Here is a 20,930-nt window from a genome sequence, read left to right as displayed (position 1 = left end):
TGAGGTTGGGGTCTAAGGGGGGATCGTACACATCAGCATATGTAAATATGCTTCTTTTTTTTTTTAAAAAAAAGGGCTAAATACCTTTTATTTTAGTACTGGCAGAGTTTCTGCCAGTACTTACGTGGGGGGGGACACTTGTGGGGTGGGGGAGGGAAGAGAGCTGTTTGGGAGGGATCAGGGGGTCTGATGTTTCAGGTGGGAGGCTGAGCTCTACACTAAATCTAATATTAACCCTGCAAGCTCCCTACAAGCTACCTAATTAACCCCTTCACTGCTAGCCATAATACACGTGTGATGCGCAGCGGCATTTAGCGGCCTTCTAAATACCAAAAAGCAATGCCAAAGCCATATATGTCTGCTATTTCTGAACAAAGGGGATCCCAGAGAAGCATTTACAACCATTTGTGCCATAACTGCACAAGCTGTTTGTAAATTATTTCAGTGAGAAACCTAAAATTGTGAAAAATGTAACTTTTTTTTTTATTTGATCGCATTTGGCGGTGAAATGGTGGCATGAAATATACCAAAATGGGCCTAGATCAATACTTGGGGTTGTCTACTACACTACACTAAAGCTAAAATTACCCCAAAAAGCTCCCTACATGCTCCCTAATTAACCCCTACACTGCTGGGCATAATACACGTGTGGTGCGCAGTGGCATTTAGTGGCATTCTAATTACCAAAAAGCAACACCAAAGCCATATAAGTCTGCTATTTATGAACAAAGGGGATCCCAGAGAAGAATTTACAACCATTTGTGCCATATTTGCACAAGCTGTTTGTAAATAATTTCAGTGAGAAACCTAAAGTTTGTGAAAAAATTTGTGAAAAAGTGAACGATTTTTTTTATTTGATCGCATTTGGCGGTGAAATGGTGGCATGAAATATACCAAAATGGGCCTAAATCAATACTTTGGGTTGTCTTCTAAAAAAAAATATATACATGTCAAGGGATATTCAGGGATTCCTGAAAGATATTAGTGTTCCAATGTAACTAGCGCTAATTTTGAAAAAAAGTGGTTTGGAAATAGCAAAGTGCTACTTGTATTTATGGCCCTATAACTTGCAAAAAAAGCAAAGAACATGTAAACATTGGGTATTTCTAAACTCAGGACAAAATTTAGAAACTATTTAGCATGGGTGTTTTTTGGTGGTCGTAGATGTGTAACAGATTTTTGGGGTCAAAGTTAGAAAAAGTGTGTTTTTTTCCATTTTTTCCTCATATTTTATAATTTTTTTTATAGTAAATTATAAGATATGATGAAAATAATGGTATCTTTAGAAAGTCCATTTAATGGCGAGAAAAACGGTATATAATATGTGTGGGTACAGTAAATGAGCAAGAGGAAAATTACAGCTAAACACAAACACCGCAAAAATGTAAAAATAGCCTTGGTCCCAAACGGACAGAAAATGGAAAAGTGCTCTGGTCACTAAGGGGTTAAGCTCTTTTTACATTAAGCTGCTCACATTAAATGTTTTAGGATTGTAAAAAAATTATTAAATGTGAATAACGTTTGGTATGTTTTATCACATTTCCTGAAATTTTCAGAATATGTTTGAATAGATAGATTAATGTATTGTGAGAAGTTTGGGGGAAATTGGTTAAGATCTAAGTTCAATTTTGTACGTTAAGCCACATTAAGCTCCCCAAAAAACAAGCTTAATGTCACTCATTTGCCTTGTGGGAAACCAAATACCATGAAACTTCTAGGATAGGTTTGGAAAGTGACAAACTGAGTTTGTGCCAAGTTTCAAGGCAATTGATCGATGTTTAGGTGAATTTTGGTACATTAAGCTCTATTTACATTAAGCTGCTCACATTAAATGTTTTAGGATTGTAAAAATATAGTTAAATGTGAATAACTTTTGGTATGTTTCATCAAATGTTCTGAAATTTTCAGAATATGTTTGAATCGATATATTAATGTATTGTGGTAAGTTTGGTTGAAATTGGTTAACATCTAAGTTCAATTTTGTACGTTAAGCCACATTAAGCTCCCCAAAAAACAAGCTTAATGTCACTCATTTGCCTTGTGGAATTCCAAAATCCATGAAACTTCTAGGATAGGCTTGGATAGTGGAAATCTTGGGTTGTGCAAAATTATGCAGCAATTGATTAAAATTTGGCCACTTTTTTACTCATTAAGCTACATTAAGCCATTTTCACATTAAATGTTTTAGGATGTCCCCAAAAAGACACATAAACATAAATATATATATATGTGTGTGTGTGTGGTCTGTAATTTCTTGACTTACTCGCTGCCCAAGAAAGCTCAATAATTTTAATCATTTGTATCTTCCAAATTGTATTTCTTCTCATTTTAAGTTAATAAGTAATATTTACAAACATGCAATACACTTTTTTTTTTATAAATACCAAAGGTTTTCCTACAATAAACATACAAGGACTATTAATAAAATCATATACATTAAGATTTTTTATTGTTTCAGTCATCTTGCATTTTTCATAGTTTATTTCCTATTCCCTTACCATAAATATGAATCACTGTTCTGTATTTTTTAGACACCTTCTGCTAAGGGGAGATCTTGTTGATGCAAATTTGCCAGATGGCATGTGAGTCCCAAAACCATATGCTGTTTCATATGTATTTCATTTTTCTTTTTGCATTGCCCTGTGCATACACTTGTATGATTGAGACATTGAAAAAGAAATAAAATGCCCTAACAAGCCTTAAGCCAACAATTGATGATTCTATATGGGATACTAAAATACTAAACTGCATCCACGAAGCTTTCAAAGCATCCAAGGCTAAATGAAAATAATATAAAGAATTTAATAACCCATTTCAATTCTCTGCAGGCAGATATATTGTTAGCTTTTTAGTTTTATTTAAAATACATTTTCTTCCTGTGTCAAGATTATTTGTGATGTTATTGGTAACTGATCCTCACATGATTCTCACATGTAGATTGTACTCTGACACACTATTGGAAATTAAAGAGTCAGAAACAGTTGACTGTTGGCCAAGCCAGAGAAAGCATAGACTCCCTGAAAGTTTTATAAGAGGGATCAGAATTTGCTATAAGATTGAGGCAGCATAAGATCTTTCTAAACAATGAAGAGCACTGGGAATTTAAACATAGCTGAACATTCTATCAATGATTGTGGAAAGTGAAAATATATCTAATTATGTTTTCTCAGTTTTCCCTTATCTGATGTAAGTTTGATCTAACAGTTACATCAGTGTCATTAGAAGGACTAGAAGGACATTATTTATTATTGGATATAAATAATTTATATAGTTATACTTTTCTAATAAAAATTAGTTGGTATTTAGTAAAATACTTTGGAGATGCTTACAATCTGACTGCCACAGCCATCCACACCAGAAACTTAGTCTGGTGCAGCTCTGACCCATTCTAGACTGCACAGCTTGGAATTACAAGTTCCAGAATGCTGTGCAGCAAGATCAAATTGAGTGGGAAGGAAGTGCTCACACCTCAAGCTACACATGGGTAGTGTACATTATTGTATCAAAGAAATTGTACAGGATCTTGTAACATTTTAAAAATTGACCTTTCTTTTATTACTGTTTAGGTTTAAAATACAGAGATTAGACAACGTTTTAACCCTTACATGTCTATTGGCCCGCTGATCTCTTGGACGGCAAGATTATTTAAGAATGCTCATTAGTACTTCTGTTTTCCTGGTGGAATTATCTAAAGCTGCTTTTAAGCCTGAAAACAGGGTTTCTTTCTAAGAGGCGTATACTACATATTCTTATGGAAAGGAGAAGGAGATGCATACCTTACAAAAGTGCACAATGAAAAACATAATTTATGTAAGAACTTACCTGATAAATTAATTTCTTTCATATTGGCAAGAGTCAATGAGCTAATGACGTATGGGATATACAATCCTACCAGGAGGGGCAAAGTTTCCCAAACCTCAAAATGCCTATAAATACACCCCTCACCACACCCACAATTCAGTTTAATGAATAGCCAAGCAGTGGGGTGATAAAGAAAGGAGTAAAAGCATCAACAAAATAAATTTGGAAATAATTTTGCTTTATACAAAAAAATCATAACCACCATAAAAAGGGTGGGCCTCATGGACTCTTGCCAATATGAAAGAAATTAATTTATCAGGTAAGTTCTTACATAAATTATGTTTCTTTCATGTAATTGGCAAGAGTCCATGAGCTAGTGACGTATGGGATAGCAATACCCAAGATGTGGAACTTCACGCAAGAGTCACTAGAGAGGGAGGGATACAAATAAAAACAGCCATTTTCCGCTGAAAAAATTAATCCACAACCCAAAAAAATAAGTTTATTCTCATAAATGAAAGAAAAAACTTAAATCAAAAGCAGAAGAATCAAACTGAAACAGCTGCCTGAAGAACTGTTCTACCAAAACTTCTTCTGAAGAAGCAAATACATCAAAATGGTAGAATTTAGTAAATGTATGCAAAGAAGACCAAGTTGCCGCTTTGCAAATCTGATCAACTAAAGCTTTATTCTCAAAGGCCCACGAAGTGGAGACTGATCTAGTAGAATGAGCTGTAATCCTCTGAGGCGGGGCCTGACCCGACTCCAAATAAGCTTGATGAATCAAAAGTTTCAACCAAGAAGCCAAGGAAATAGCAGAAGCCTTTTGACCTTTCCTAGGACCAGAAAATAAAACAAATAGACTGGAAGTCTTCCTGAAATCTTTAGTAGATTCCACATAATATTTCAAAGCTCTTACCACATCCAAAGAATGTAAGGATCCTTCCAAAGAATTCTTAGGATTAGGACACAAAGAAAGGATAACAATTTCTCTATTAATGTTGTTAGAATTCACAACTTAGGTAAAAATTGAAAAGAAGTCTGCAAAACTGCCTTATCCTGATGAAAGATAATAAAAGGAGACTCACAAGAAAGAGCAGATAGCTCAGAAACTCTTCTAGCAGAAGAGATAGCCAAAAGGAACAACACTTTCCAAGAAAGTAGTTTAATGTCCAAAGAATGCATAGGCTCAAATGGAGGAGCCTGTAAAGCCTTCAACCAAATTAAGACTCCAAGGAGGAGAAATTGATTTAATGACAGGATTAATATGAACTAAAGACTGTACAAAACAGTGAATATCAGGAAGTATAGCAATCTTTCTGTGAAATAAAACAAAAAGAGCAGAGATTTGTCCTTTCAAGGAACTTGCAGACAAACCCTTATCCAAACCGTCCTGAAGAAACTGTAAAATTCTAGAAATTCTAAAAGAATGCCAAGAGAATTTATGAGAAGAACACCATGAAATGTAAGTCTTCCAAACTTTATAATAAATCTTTCTAGAGACAGATTTATGAGCTTGTAACATAGTATTAATCACTGAGTCAGAGAAACCTCTATGACTTAGAACTAAGCGTTCAATTTCCATACCTTCAAATTTAATGATTTGAGATCCTAATGGAAAAATGGACCTTGAGACAGTAGGTCCGGCCTTAACGAAAGTGGCCAAGGCTGGCAACTGGGCATCCGAACCAGATTCACATACCAAAACCTGTGTGGCCATGCTGGAGCCCTGGAGCCACCAGCAACACAAACGATTGTTCCATGATGATTTTGGAGATCACTCGTGGAAGGAGAACTAGAGGCGGGAAAATTCAAGCAGGATGATAACACCAAGGAAGTGTCAGTGCATCCACTGCCTCCACCTGAACATCCCTGGACCTGGACAGGTATCTGGAAAGTTTCTTGTTTAGATGAGAAGCCATGAGATCTATCTCTGGAAAACCCCACAACTGAACAATCTGAGAAAACACATCTGGATGGAGAGACCACTCCCCTGGATGTAAAGACTGATGGCTGAGATAATCCGCCTCCCAATTGTCTACACCTGGGATATGCACCACATAAATTAGACATGAGCTGGATTCCACCCAAGCAAGTATCCAAGATACTTCTTTCATAGCTTGGGGACTGTGAGTCGCACCCAGATAATTGACATATGCCACTGTTGTGATATTGTCTGTCTAAAAACAAATGAACGGTTCTCTCTTTAACAGAGGCCAAAACTGAAGAGCTCTGAGAATTGCACGGAGTTCTAAAATATTTATTGGTAATCTCGCCTCTTGAGATTTCCAAACCCCTTGTACTGTCAGAGATCCCCAAACAGCTCCCCAACCTAAAAGACTTGCATCTGTTGTGATCACAGTCCAGGTTGGCAAACAAAAGAAGCCCCTTGAACTAAACAATGGTGATCTATCCACCACGTCAGACAGTGTCGTACATTGGGATTTAAGGATATTAATTGTGATATCTTTGTATAAACCCTGCACCATTGGTTCAGCATACAAAGCTGTAGAGGTCTCATTTGAAAATGAGCAAAGGGGATCACGTCCGATGCTGCCGTCATGAGACCTAAAACTTCCATGCACATAGCCACTGAAGGGAATGACTGAGACTGAAGGTGCCGGCAGGCTGCAACCAATTTTAAACTTCTCTTGTCTGTTAGAGAAAGAGTCATGGACACTGAATCCATCTGGAAGCCTAAAAAGGTGACCCTTGTCTGAGGAATCAAGAAACTTTTTGGTAAATTGATCCTCCAACCATGTTTCCCAAGAAACAACACTAGTTGATTCATGTGAGATTCTGCAGAACGTAAAGACTGAGCTAGTACCAAGATATCATCCAAATAAGGAAACACCGCAATACCCTGTTCTCTGATTACAGGGAGTAGGGCACCTAGAACCTTTGAAAAGATTTTTGGAGCTGTTGCTAGGCCAAATGGAAGAGCAACAAATTGGTAATGCTTGTCTAGAAAATAGAATCTCAGGAACTGATAATGTTCTGGATGAATCGGAATATGAAGGTATGCATCCTGCAAGTCTATTGTGGACATATAATGTCCTTGCTGAACAAAAGGCAGAATAGTCCTTATAGTCACCATCTTGAAAGTTGGTACTCTTACATAACAATTCAAAATTTTCAGATCCAGAACTGGTCTGAATAAATTTTCCTTCTTTGGGACAATGAATAGATTTGAATAAAACCCCAAACCTTGTTCCTGAAAAGGAACTGGCATGATTACCCCTGAACACTCCAGGTCTGAAACACACTTCAGGAAAGCCTGAGCTTTTACTGGATTTGATGGGATACGTGAGAGAAAAAATCTTCTCACAGGAGGTCTTACTCTGAATCCTATTCGATACGCTTGAGAGACAATGCTCTGAATCCATTGATTTTGGACAGAATTTATCCAAGTATCCTTGAAAAACCTTAATCTGCCCCCTACCAGCTGAGCTGGAATGAGGGCCGCACCTTCATGCGGGCTTAGGGGCTGACTTTGGTTTCTTAAATGGCTTGGATTTATTCCAATTTGAGTAAGGCTTCCAAGTGGAAACAGATTCCTTGGGGGAAGGATTGAGTTTTTGTTCCTTATTTTGACGAATGGAACGAAAACGGTTAGAAGCCTTAGATTTACCCTTAGGTTTTTTATCCTGAGGTAGAAAAACTCCCTTTCCCCCAATGTCAGTTGAAATAATAGAATCCAACTGAGAACCAAATAAATTATATCCTTGGAAAGAAAGAGATAGTAATCTAGATTTAGATGTCATATCAGCATTCCAAGATTTAAGCCACAAAGCTCTTCTAGCTGATATAGCTAAAGACATGGATCTAACATCAATTTTGATAATATAAAAAATGGCATCACAAATAAAATGATTAGCATATTGGAGTAAGCGAATAATACTAGATATGTCAGAATCCAATTCTTGTTGCGCTAAATTCTCCAACCAGAAAGTTGATGCAGCCGCAACATCAGCCAAAGAAATTGCAGGTCTGAGAAGATGACCTGAATATAAATAGACCTTCCTTAGATAAGATTCAAGCTTCCTATCTAAAGGATCCTTAAAGGAAGTACTATCTTCCATAGGAATAGTGGTACGTTTATCAAGAGTAGAAATAGCCCCATCAACTTTGGGGATTTTTTCCCAAAACTCTATAGAATTTGCTGGTAAAGGATACAATTTTTTAAACCTTGAAGAAGGAATAAAAGAAGTACCTGGCTTATTCCATTCCTTAGAAATCATATCAGAAATAGCCTCAGGAATAGGAAAAACCCCTGGAGAAAAGACAGGAGGTTTAAAAACAGCATTTAAACGCTTATTAGACTGAACGTCAAGAGGACTGATTACCTCAATATCCAAAGTAATTAACACTTCTTTTAATAAAGAACGCATTTACTCCATTTTAAATAAATAAGTAGATTTGTCAGTGTTAATGTCTGAGGAAGGATCTTCTGTATCAGATAGATCCTCATCAGAGGAGGATAAATCATTATGTTGTTGGTCATTTGAAATTTCATCAACTGAATGAGAAGTTTTAAAAGACCTTTTACTTTTATTAGAAGGTGGAAATGCAGACAAAGCCTTCTGGATAGAATCAGAAACAAATTCTTTAAAATTCATAGGTATATCATGTACATTAGAAGTTGAAGGAACTGCAACTTGCAATGCACTATTACTGATGGACACACTATCTGCATGTAAAAGTTTATCATGACAACTATTACAAATGACATTTGGTGAAATAATTTCCACAATCTTACAACAAATGCACTTAGCTTTGGTAGACCCGATGTCAGGCAGCAATGTTCCAGCAGAAACTTCTGAGGCAGGATCAGATTGAGATATCTTGCAAAATGTAAAAGAAAAAACAACATATAAAGCAAAATGATCAATTTCCTTATATTGCAACAATGTAGCGTGAAGCACCGCACTCACTGCACAGCCAGGAACAGGTTCACCAAACCCAGCATCGATACAAAGAAATCAAATTGTTCCAGCTGGTGCAAAAAATGACTTTTATTTGTGCAAAACAAGGATCAATAAGCAACGTTTCAGGCCCAAACTTGGCCATTTCTCAAGCTTGACAATAGATTAGTGAACAAACATTTAAATAGCCATACTGGCGCCAAATATTGTGATTAGAAGTGATACATTGTTGCCCTCTAGTGGCGAGCAATAATATAACATATATAAAAACATTATTTAAAGTGCATTTTGATGGCCTGTAATACTGCCACCTAGTGAATCATCATATTATCTAGAAAACATATAGATTTCATATCATATGTGAAAATTCATATATCCAAGAATAATAAATGTTTTAAACATTTCATTAACATATAAGTGACATAAATTTCTATATTAATATAAGTTTAAAAATGCATCATAAATTCATCATAATTGAATTAATCATTGTTTCCAATAATCAAAATATTTCAAGTTTAAAAAGATATGTATGTGTCTGAAATATCAAACAGAGACAGATGCGCCACATGGCCCAATATTGTAGTTTCCAAATTTATGTAGATTTTACTATATAGTTGAACTCACATGTATTGGAGCACCTCAATTGGTGCAAATGACACAGTCTGGGATCTATAACAGTCACCCAGCAGACCGGCCTCTCGAGTTGTTCAGGGTCTGTGTAAAATAGAAAACACAAAAAAGCCTATATGGCCTAGTATTGTATGACTAGAGTGATTTCACACCAGATAGTAGTATAAGATTTTGAACTCACATTTGGTGAAGCATCCCCAATGATGCTATAGAGACAAGCTGGGATTAATTCAGTCACCCAACAGACTTAGCTCGTGGCATACAGCATGCAATAGTCCTCTCAGTGGTCTTTAGGTCAGTGATATCCTCAGATAAAAACCAGTTCATAGGCAGCAAGTGTTTATAGTAAAAGTTAAAATCACTTTAATAAAATAATATTAAATTGCGACGCGTTTCTCAGTCTCAGACTGTTTCCTCAGGCATAATAAAATGGTTTACAAACACTTGCTATATATTCCTAAACAAACCACTTAACATAATTGGTAACACTTGTTGTGGGTGTGGTTTATGACATCATCAGTATCCTAGCTACTGATATATTTTAGCAACAAATGTGACACAGTATTGTATACTTAAACAATGTACATCAGAGTTTACATTTTATGAGTCAAGTGAAACAATCTACCTCATACTTTGCAGTGCAAATATTAATCATAATACATAAAACACATCAATATTATAATATTGTAGCAATACATATATTTCCCCATATCCAGTGAGATTTGTCTCATGCTACTCAATCATATCTGATTCCTATCTCTATTTCTATTTAATGTCTAGGCTGGGTCTGTTTTATATCAGAACATCTTTAATCCATTGTTTAATGGTTTATCTTTTTTCTTATTTAGTTTTTAAGTGTCTGATCCCTCTCTGCCAATAGCCCCAATCTACATTTAATATGAGGGTAACTATTTTTTGTTCAAACCTTTGTATTAAACATTATAATTTATAAAATTTATAATATTTATGATTTCCTATATGAACAATATATACATACATATTCTGATGTATAACAACATACATCATTTTGGCTAACATTTGTTCTAAATATGGTATTATGTCATTACATGTCTGTAATCAGATCCCACTACGATATGTTATGATGGGAAGGACTCGGTACACATGGAATATGATATTGCTCTTTATTATTATTATATATTTTTTCCACTAATATGCCATTATTATATGGGGGTTACTGTGGACAAGAGAGCAAATATATACGTCTCAATTTGTAGTTGGTGTCTATTTCCCATGGACAATGGAAACCACCTACAAGATAATATTGGCCTATCAGTCGAAAGGCTATAGCACGCATAACGTGAGACTGAATGAGATTCTGGTTCCCTTGGCAATGAAAACTTGAGACTCCTTGGCAATGCTGACATGCGCACTAGCATAAACAATAAAAACCTCCTACAAGATAATACTAACCTATCAGCTGTAAGGCTATAACACGCATAACGTGAGATTGAATGGGATTCCGGTTCCCTTGGCAACGAAAGCTTGAGAAGCCTTAGCAGTGCTGACATGCGCACTGGCGCAGCTTGGGACGTATCACGTTTTACGCACAACGTATAATTGACTAACACTATTTGTTCCCTTGGCAACATTACTCACATACACATTGACGTTGTACACATGCGCATTAGCGCAACACACACGCCATTTAGAACATCAGATGGCGTTTGAAACTACTCGAATCTAATGGATCAATAGCCCTATAAGGTTAGTCAACAACCTGCCATTTGAAATCACAGTTTATGCACAGCAGTAGATTATAAAACTATTACATACCAATAAATCAAAGGGCTTATAATGTTTAATACAAAGGTTTGAACAAAAAATAGTTACCCTCATATTAAATGTAGATTGGGGCTATTGGCAGAGAGGGATCAGACACTTAAAAACTAAATAAGAAAAAAGATAAACCATTAAACAATGGATTAAAGATGTTCTGATATAAAACAGACCCAGCCTAGACATTAAATAGAAATAGAGATAGGAATCAGATATGATTGAGTAGCATGAGACAAATCTCACTGGATATGGGGAAATATATGTATTGCTACAATATTATAATATTGATGTGTTTTATGTATTATGATTAATATTTGCACTGCAAAGTATGAGGTAGATTGTTTCACTTGACTCATAAAATGTAAACTCTGATGTACATTGTTTAAGTATACAATACTGTGTCACATTTGTTGCTAAAATATATCAGTAGCTAGGATACTGATGATGTCATAAACCACACCCACAACAAGTGTTACCAATTATGTTAAGTGGTTTGTTTAGGAATATATAGCAAGTGTTTGTAAACCATTTTATTATGCCTGAGGAAACAGTCTGAGACTGAGAAACGCGTCGCAATTTAATATTATTTTATTAAAGTGATTTTAACTTTTACTATAAACACTTGCTGCCTATGAACTGGTTTTTATCTGAGGATATCACTGACCTAAAGACCACTGAGAGGACTATTGCATGCTGTATGCCACGAGCTAAGTCTGTTGGGTGACTGAATTAATCCCAGCTTGTCTCTATAGCATCATTGGGGATGCTTCACCAAATGTGAGTTCAAAATCTTATACTACTATCTGGTGTGAAATCACTCTAGTCATACAATACTAGGCCATATAGGCTTTTTTGTTTTTTTGTGTTTTCTATTTTACACAGACCCTGAACAACTCGAGAGGCCGGTCTGCTGGGTGACTGTTATAGATCCCAGACTGTGTCATTTGCACCAATTGAGGTGCTCCAATACATGTGAGTTCAACTATATAGTAAAATCTACATAAATTTGGAAACTACAATATTGGGCCATGTGGCGCATCTGTCTTTGTTTGATATTTTAGATTGCTTAATTGGATCCTGGTCTGGACCACTACAGATTGCTGCCTTGGTATTCTACTATCAAGACCTTTATAAAGGACAATATAGTGATCATTGTCACCCATTAACCACTATCTTTGAGTGAGATATAACTATCCTATTAACATTGTGATTATCAAATTGTTTAGGCTAACATCTATTTACTCTGTTCACAACGTATATACTAGTTTTGAGTGAGATACAACTGTCCTATTAACATTGTGATTATCAAATTGTATAGGTTAACATCTATTTACTCTGTCCACAACATATATACTAGTTACTACTGAATCAGTGTATCATCATTTATACTGAAAAGTGCATTTCTATTGGTAACATATAAGCTACCTCATATACTACATATTACCATTTATAGATACTCTCAAGGGCGCCCCCTTTTCTTTTGTTGTATGTATGTGTCTGGCTCTAGATGGATAAATTATTTTTATAAGTTAACTCAATCTTGTAATATTTTAACTCACAATCCATCAAGAGACAGACACACCAACATATCTAGTCAATATTAGATATTCAACTGGGACATTCATTTGCAGATTTCCAGAGACATCAAATCTCATGTTAATATCTACATATAATTGCACATTTATCAATACATGATTTTAACAATACAACCTTGTAAAAAGATTTTCATTTTATTTCATCAAATTACCTAAAGGCAGTCCAATTGCATTCCATATTTAAGCCTTTCGGCCACAGAGTACATAATTCATTAATCCAGTATGTTTCCCTCCTGGTTAGAATATTTTCTTTATCGCCCCCTCTCCTAGGTGTATGAACCCTTTCAATAATTTGGAAGCGTAATTGACTTATTCTATGGCCTGCCTCTAAAAAGTGTCCAGCCACTGGAGCATCCTTTTTTCCACAACGAATGTTCGACTTGTGCTCAGAGATTCTCTCTCATGCCTCCCTGGTCGATTGACCAATGTACATCAAGGAGCACGGACATTTAATTGCATAAATAATATACTCAGACCTACAAGTCAAATATTCATTTATGGAAAATTTCTTACCCGTGTATGGGTGACAAAAAGTCTCCCCTTTAATCATGGAGTTGCAATTAATGCAAGATAGACATGGGTAACATCCCTTTCGTTTTTGGCCAGTTATTGTGCTTTGTATTTGTTTCTTCTCAGCCCCCATATCGGCTCTCACCAATTTATCTTTAATGTTAGGGCCACGTTTATAGGCTAACATAGGTGGTCTTGAGAATGCGGCGCACACCGGATGATACCCAGAGTGAGTCAGAAACATCGGCATGTTTTTTACCGGAAGAGTCAGATGGCGACGCTGGAGGGGCGGTAGGAAGCATCGCAAGCAATCTGCCCCCAATACAGAGCGTGAAAAAGGCCAAACAGACTTGCTGGAACAGCCGTGGAAGAGGTCGACAGAGGCAATAAGAACTGCTCAAGTTGTGGTGAGTGAGTCGTATGACTCCAGAATGCAGCAAGTGAAAATGAAAAAAATGATTTGTAATGGGGACACTCAGGAAATACACATGAACACTCATTATGACACGGTTGATACATTGAAAATTATGGACATGCATGTTCATGATGGACGATCAATTGAGAAAATCTCTGATGTGTCACTTAAAGAAAAAGTTATTATAAATGATGGTATTGTACATAACATCTCAGGGATAGACTTCTCTGGTAGAGAATTACTTTTTTTGAATAAAGGTTTATCATACTGCCCAGTAAATAAAGGCAATTTGTTTCAAATTAAGCAAGAGTTACATAGATTTTTTAGATCTATCAAACTAAAAGTTTTCTTTGATAAAAATGCTGATATTGGTGACACTGCTGTTTATACTGAAGATAAAGGTATATTAACCTCTAAGTCGGTTGGTTTGAAAAAGACCAGCAGTTATAACCCCAGTGTTACAGACAACAGTGCCAACACCTTTTTTGAGTTGGTTCTTGGTGAAGTGGAAAAATTATTTTTGAAACCAGAATATATCTTTAATAAAAATAAAGCAAAATTTGATGCTGATTCCGCTTCACTAAAGACAATTCGTGAAAGGAAAGGGTTAACAATCAAGGGTGCAGATAAGGGCAGTGCCCTAGTCTTGATGAAACAGGAGAATTATGTAGATGAGATTATGCAACAGTTAAATGATGGTTCAGTATATGTTGAAGTTGGTTTTGATCCAACATATAAGATACAAGGTGAAATTCTTAATATTCTATCTAAGGCGGTAAGAAGTGGTTTAATTTCTAAGGATTTGAGTGAATATCTGAAAATTAAACATCCAATAAGACCTGTAATATATTGTTTACCAAAGATCCATAAAGATAAAAACTTACCACCAGGCAGACCCATTGTGGCTGGTACAGGATCTATATTTTCTAAGATTGCTATCTTTTTAGATAAGATCCTTCAGTCTTATGTTGTTAAGTCATCTTCATATATCAAGGATACTTATGATTTTCTGAGGAAATTAGAAAATCTTGATTTATTACATCAAAAAGTGATTTTATTTACCCTAGATGTATCCAGCTTGTACACATCAATTAAGCATACAAGTGGAATAGCTGCTGTAATGAAAATGTTATCTAATGATAAGAAGTACAGTTTGGCTCAGATACAATTTTTTGTTGATTTATTGGAAATTATCTTGTATGATAATTACTTTCTATTTAAGGACACTTTTTATTTTCAAAGAAAGGGAACAGCCATGGGATCCAATGTCGCCCCTACATATGCCAACATACTTATGATTAATTTTGAAGAGTTATTTGTTTATGAACATCATTTATTTAAGCAATATGGCTCGTTGGCGTTTCATCGATGATGTGTTTGGCATCTGGTATGGCGACATTGGATCCCTAATGGCATTTGTGGGTGACCTTAACTGTTCAGTTAATGGTATTAAATTCACTTTAACACATGATGAATGCTCAATCCAGTTTTTGGATACTAGAGTCTATAAGGAGGTGGATGGATTGAAAATTGACATTTATTCCAAGCCTACAGATAAAAATAACACTCTGTGGTTTGAGAGTTTCCATCCACCCACCACCTTCAAGGCTGTTCCAAAGAGCCAACTTCTTAGGGTTAATAGGATCATTTCAGATCCTATAATCAAGAAGTCTCGCCTAGAGGAAATGTCAGAGAAATTTGTCTCAAGGGGTTACCCCGAATCATTAATTGAAGATATAAAACAACATGTGAATAAAAATGAGAGTAGATCTGAAATAGTAAGGAGAGATGAGAATAGAAATAATTCCAAAAATTCTAAGAATTCAGAAAGGATTAAGTTTATATCACAGTACAATACAAGAAGCAATCAAATTAACAAAATCATTCGAAAATATTGGCATATTTTGTCCAAGTGTCACCCAGATATAGGGGCATTCTCAAGACCACCTATGTTAGCCTATAAACGTGGCCCTAAAATTAAAGATAAATTGGTGAGAGCCGATATGGGGGCTGAGAAGAAACAAATACAAAGCACAATAACTGGCCAAAAACGAAAGGGATGTTACCCATGTTTATCTTGCATTAATTGCAACTCCATGACTAAAGGGGAGACTTTTTGTCACCCATACATGGGTAAGAAATATTCCATAAATGAATATTTGACTTGTAGGTCTGAGTATATTATTTATGCAATTAAATGTCCGTGCTCCTTGATGTACATTGGTCAATCGACCAGGGAGGCACGAGAGCGAATCTCTGAGCACAAGTCGAACATTCGTTGTGGAAAAAAGGATGCTCCAGTGGCTGGACACTTTTTAGAGGCAGGCCATAGAATAAGTCAATTACGCTTCCAAATTATTGAAAGGGTTCATACACCTAGGAGAGGGGGCGATAAAGAAAATATTCTAACCAGGAGGGAAACATACTGGATTAATGAATTATGTACTCTGTGGCCGAAAGGCTTAAATAGGGAATGCAATTGGACTGCCTTTAGGTAATTTGATGAAATAAAATGAAAATCTTTTTACAAGGTTGTATTGTGAAAATCATGTATTGATAAATGTGCAATTATATGTAGATATTAACATGAGATTTGATGTCTCTGGAAATCTGCAAATGAATGTCCCAGTTGAATATCTAATATTGACTAGATATGTTGGTGTGTCTGTCTCTTGATGGATTGTGAGTTAAAATATTACAAGATTGAGTTAACTTATAAAAATAATTTATCCATCTAGAGCCAGACACATACATATGTTTTTAAACTTGAAATATTTTGATTATTGGAAACAATGATTAATTCAATTATGATGAATTTATTATGCATTTTTAAACTTATATTAATATAGAAATTTATGTCACTTATATGTTAATGAAATGTTTAAAACATTTATTATTCTTGGATATATGAATTTTCACATATGATATGAAATCTATATGTTTTCTAGATAATATGATGATTCACTAGGTGGCAGTATTACAGGCCATCAAAATGCACTTTAAATAATGTTTTTATATATGTTATATTATTGCTCGCCACTAGAGGGCAACAATGTATCACTTCTAATCACAATATTTGGCGCCAGTATGGCTATTTAAATGTTTGTTCACTAATCTATTGTCAAGCTTGAGAAAGGGCGAAGTTTGGGCCTGAAACGTTGCTTATTGATCCTTGTTTTGCACAAATAAAAGTCATTTTTTGCACCAGCTGGAACAATTTGATTTCTTTCTCAATTTCCTTATATGACAGTTTCAGGAATGGGAAAAAATGCAAAAAGCATAGCCCTCTGATTGAGAAAAAGGCAAGAGGCAAACATCAATGGGGTATTAAAATAATGAAAAAGTTTGGCGCCAAGTATGATGCACAACATAACTGAAACTTTTTTGGCGCCAATAATAACCGGAAATGACACACTCGCGTCACTAATGATGCAACCGTGTGTAAGGCTCCGGCATCAACTATGACACCAAAAATGACGAAGTTGCATCATAGACGTATTCTTCGTGCCAAAAAAATTCTCGCACCAGGAATGACATAATAAAGTCTAGCATTTGACGCACCCGCGGGCCTAATACCGCCCGCAATTTGCAAGAAGTAGTCAATTGAATAAAAGACTAAACCCCAGGTAAGAAATACATTTCTTAAAAAATGTTTAATTTTCCCCAAATATGAAATTGACAGTCTGCAGAAAGAAATACATGAACCTGACTCATGGCAAATATAAGTACAATACATATATTTAGAACTTTATATAAATGCATAGTACCAAACCATAGCTGAGCTGTCTAAAATAATGAAAAACATACTTACCAAAAGACACCCATCCACATATAGCAGATAGCCAAACCAGTACTGAAACAGTTATCAGTAGAGGTAATGGTAATTTGAGAGTATATTGTCGATCTGAAAATGGAGGTAGGAGACGAATCTCTACGACCGATAACAGAGAACCTATGAAATAGACCCCCATTAGGGAAATCATCGTATTCATAAGTGATACTCCCTTCACGTCCCTCAGACATTTGCTGTACTCTGAGAGGAATCGGGCTTCAACAATGCTGAGAAGCGCATATCAACGTAGAAATCTTAGCACAAACTTACTTCACCACCTCCATAGGAGGCAAAGTTTGTCAAACTGAATTGTGGGTGTGGTGAGGGATGTATATCCCATACGTCACTAGCTCATGGACTCTTGCCAATTACATGAAAGAAATCAAAATTTTAAAAATCATACAAAACAAATAATTGAACCATTCGCACAAAAAAAAATCAAAATCGTATTTTATCAAAAACGTAAAGTTAGTATGTGAATTACACAGGAATAAATTTTATTAAATATGCACAACATAAATCATAATTTAAGTATACAGGATGTGAAAAAAACACATAAATTTGTACTTATATGTCTAAAATACAAAGCTTAATTGTTTTTTATTGTAAAATGGCCTGAACATGGGCATGTATGAAATTGTCTCTCAAATCTTAGCGTATATATCTAAAGTTTTTCACCCTACAGCTCTCACTGATTTTTGTTGCAAAATAAAATGTAGCAAGCTTTTATCAGAATACTCAAGACACTATTCATATGAACATAACAGCAAATTTAAAATACAGTGCACTTAAAACAGCATATTTTGATTTGTATAATGGGGGATATTTCATTTTAAACATACGTCAAGGTTCTTCCTGTATACTTTATCCTCCATTGTGAACTTTTCTTTTGCATTTTTCTATGGGAGACAACTCAAAACTCGTAGAGACAGCCCCTTTTCTTTGATAATTGCACCAAGACTGTCCCTGCAAGGCTAAATGTGGTTTTTCACATTATTGCTTGCAAACTTTTCATTACCGGACCCTAAAACAGAAAAGCTTGCAACCTGTTCATTTTTTTCTCTTTAATTTAAAGTCATGAACATAGAGCAAAGTTAAAAAAAATACTTACTATTGTAAAACCAAAAATCCACTGCTCCTGTCTTCTATGGTATATTTATATTCTGTACATGAGAGCTTCTTCCGAAAAAGAAAAGAACACGCCAAAAGTTACAAACACTTTTCTTTATATAAAGAATTATTTTAAATACATAGGGCATTGGATTTTCAATTGCACACCAACTTTTTACTTTCAACTTTTAATATGTGCGCCTGCAGTAAATTTTTACTTTGAGCACAGGTATTGTACAAGAAAAAAAAGATTCAGCGCACCACTTGTAATCTGGCCTATAATAGAATATTTTACAGTATAAATATGCATATGACAAACATGTATACATATTTACATTATATCCACAATTCCCCAGCTCATATAGGTTTATTATTAATAAAGAATGTTCACTATTATATTGTAAATAAAGAGATTGGCCTCTAGTTCTGAAGCCGTCTACTTACCTGCATTCGCCGGCCCAATACGCTCGCCTAAAGTCGCCTCAAATCGCCGCCGCAGACCTGAATACGCTCGCCAAAGTTATCAATAAATCTGTCAAAAAGCCGCGCACCAAGTACGGGGCGATGAGCAACGGACTGTGACAGCTATCACTCATCAATCTCGCTGCTCTTCAGCTTCTTTACAGCTTTATTGATACCCCTGTCACTAAGCACTCACACTATACTATACTGTTCTACCCCCTATATCGGCGCCCCCGGAGCCCCCTCAACTAAATAAAGTTATTAACCCCTAAACCGCCGCTCCCGGACCCCTCTGCAACTATAATAAATATATTAACCCCTAAACCGCCGCTCCCGGACCCCGCCGCCACATACATTATACCTATTAACCCCTAATCTGACGCCCCCTATACTGCCGCCACCTACATAAACTTATTAACCCCTATCCTGCCGATCCCGGACCCCGCCGCAACTAAATAGTTTAACCCCTAAACCGCCACTCCCGGACCCAGCCGCAACTATAATAAATATGTTAACCCAAAAACTGCTGCTCCCGGACCCTGCCGCCACCTACATAATAACTATTAACCCCTATCCTGCCCCCCTATACTGCCGCTACCTATAATAAATTTATAACCCCTTTCCTGCCACCCCCTACACCGCCGCCGCTATAATAAAATTATTAACCCCTAAACCTAAGTCTAACACTAACCCTAACACCCCCCTAACTTAAATATTAATTAAATAAATCTAAATAATATTACTCTTATTAACTAAATTAATCCTATTTAAAACTAAATACTTACCTCTAAAATAAACCCTAAGATAGCTACAATGTAATTAATAATTACATTGTAGCTATTTTAGGATTTATTTTTATTTTACAGGCAACTTTGTATTTATTTTAACTAGGTACAATAGTTATTAAATAGTTATTAACTATTTAATAGCTACCTAGTTAAAATAAAGTCAAATTTACCTGTAAAATAAAAACTAACCTAAGTTATAATTACACCTAACACTACACTATAATTAAATAAATTATTCCTATTTAAAACTAAATACTTACCTGTAAAATAAACCCTACGATAGCTACAATTTAATTAATTATTACATTGTAGCTATTTTAGGATTTATTTTTATTTTACAGGTAACTTTGTATTTATTTTAACTAGGTACAATAGTTATTAAATAGTTATTAACTATTTAATAACTACCTAGCTAAAAGAAATACAAATTTACCTGTAAAAAAATACTAACCTAAGTTACAATTAAACCTAACACTACACTATCATTAAATTAATTAAATAAATTAGCTAAAAATACCTACAATTAAATACAATTAAATAAACTAAACTAAATTACAAAAAAAACAAACACTAAATTACAGAAATTAAAAAAATATTACAAGAATTTTAAACTAATTACACCTAATCTAAGACCCCTAATAAAATAATAAAAAAAATAAATAAAAGTCTCTACCCTATACTACATTACATTTGCCCCAAAGTAATCAGCTCTTTTACCTGTAAAAAAAAATACAACCCCCCAACATTAAAACCCACCACCCACATACCCCTACTCTAACCCACCCAAACCCCCCTTAAATAAACCTAACACTAACCCCCTGAAGATCTCCCTACCTTAAGTCATCTTCACCCAGCCAGGCCGAAGTCTTCATCCGATGGGGCAGAGGAGGACATCCAGACCGGCAGAAGTCTTCATCCTATCTGGGCAGAAGAGGACATCTGGATCGGCAGACATCTTCATCCAAGCGGCATCTTCTATCTTCATCCATCCGACGAGGAGCGGCTCCATCTTCAAGACCTCCGGCGCGGAGCATCCTTCCTGGCCGACGGACTAACGACGAATGA

This window comes from Bombina bombina, chromosome 2 (genome assembly GCF_027579735.1).
Source record: "Bombina bombina isolate aBomBom1 chromosome 2, aBomBom1.pri, whole genome shotgun sequence".
NCBI classification, from domain to species: Eukaryota; Metazoa; Chordata; class Amphibia; order Anura; family Bombinatoridae; genus Bombina; species Bombina bombina.
Note: the sequence above shows the minus strand (reverse complement) of the source record.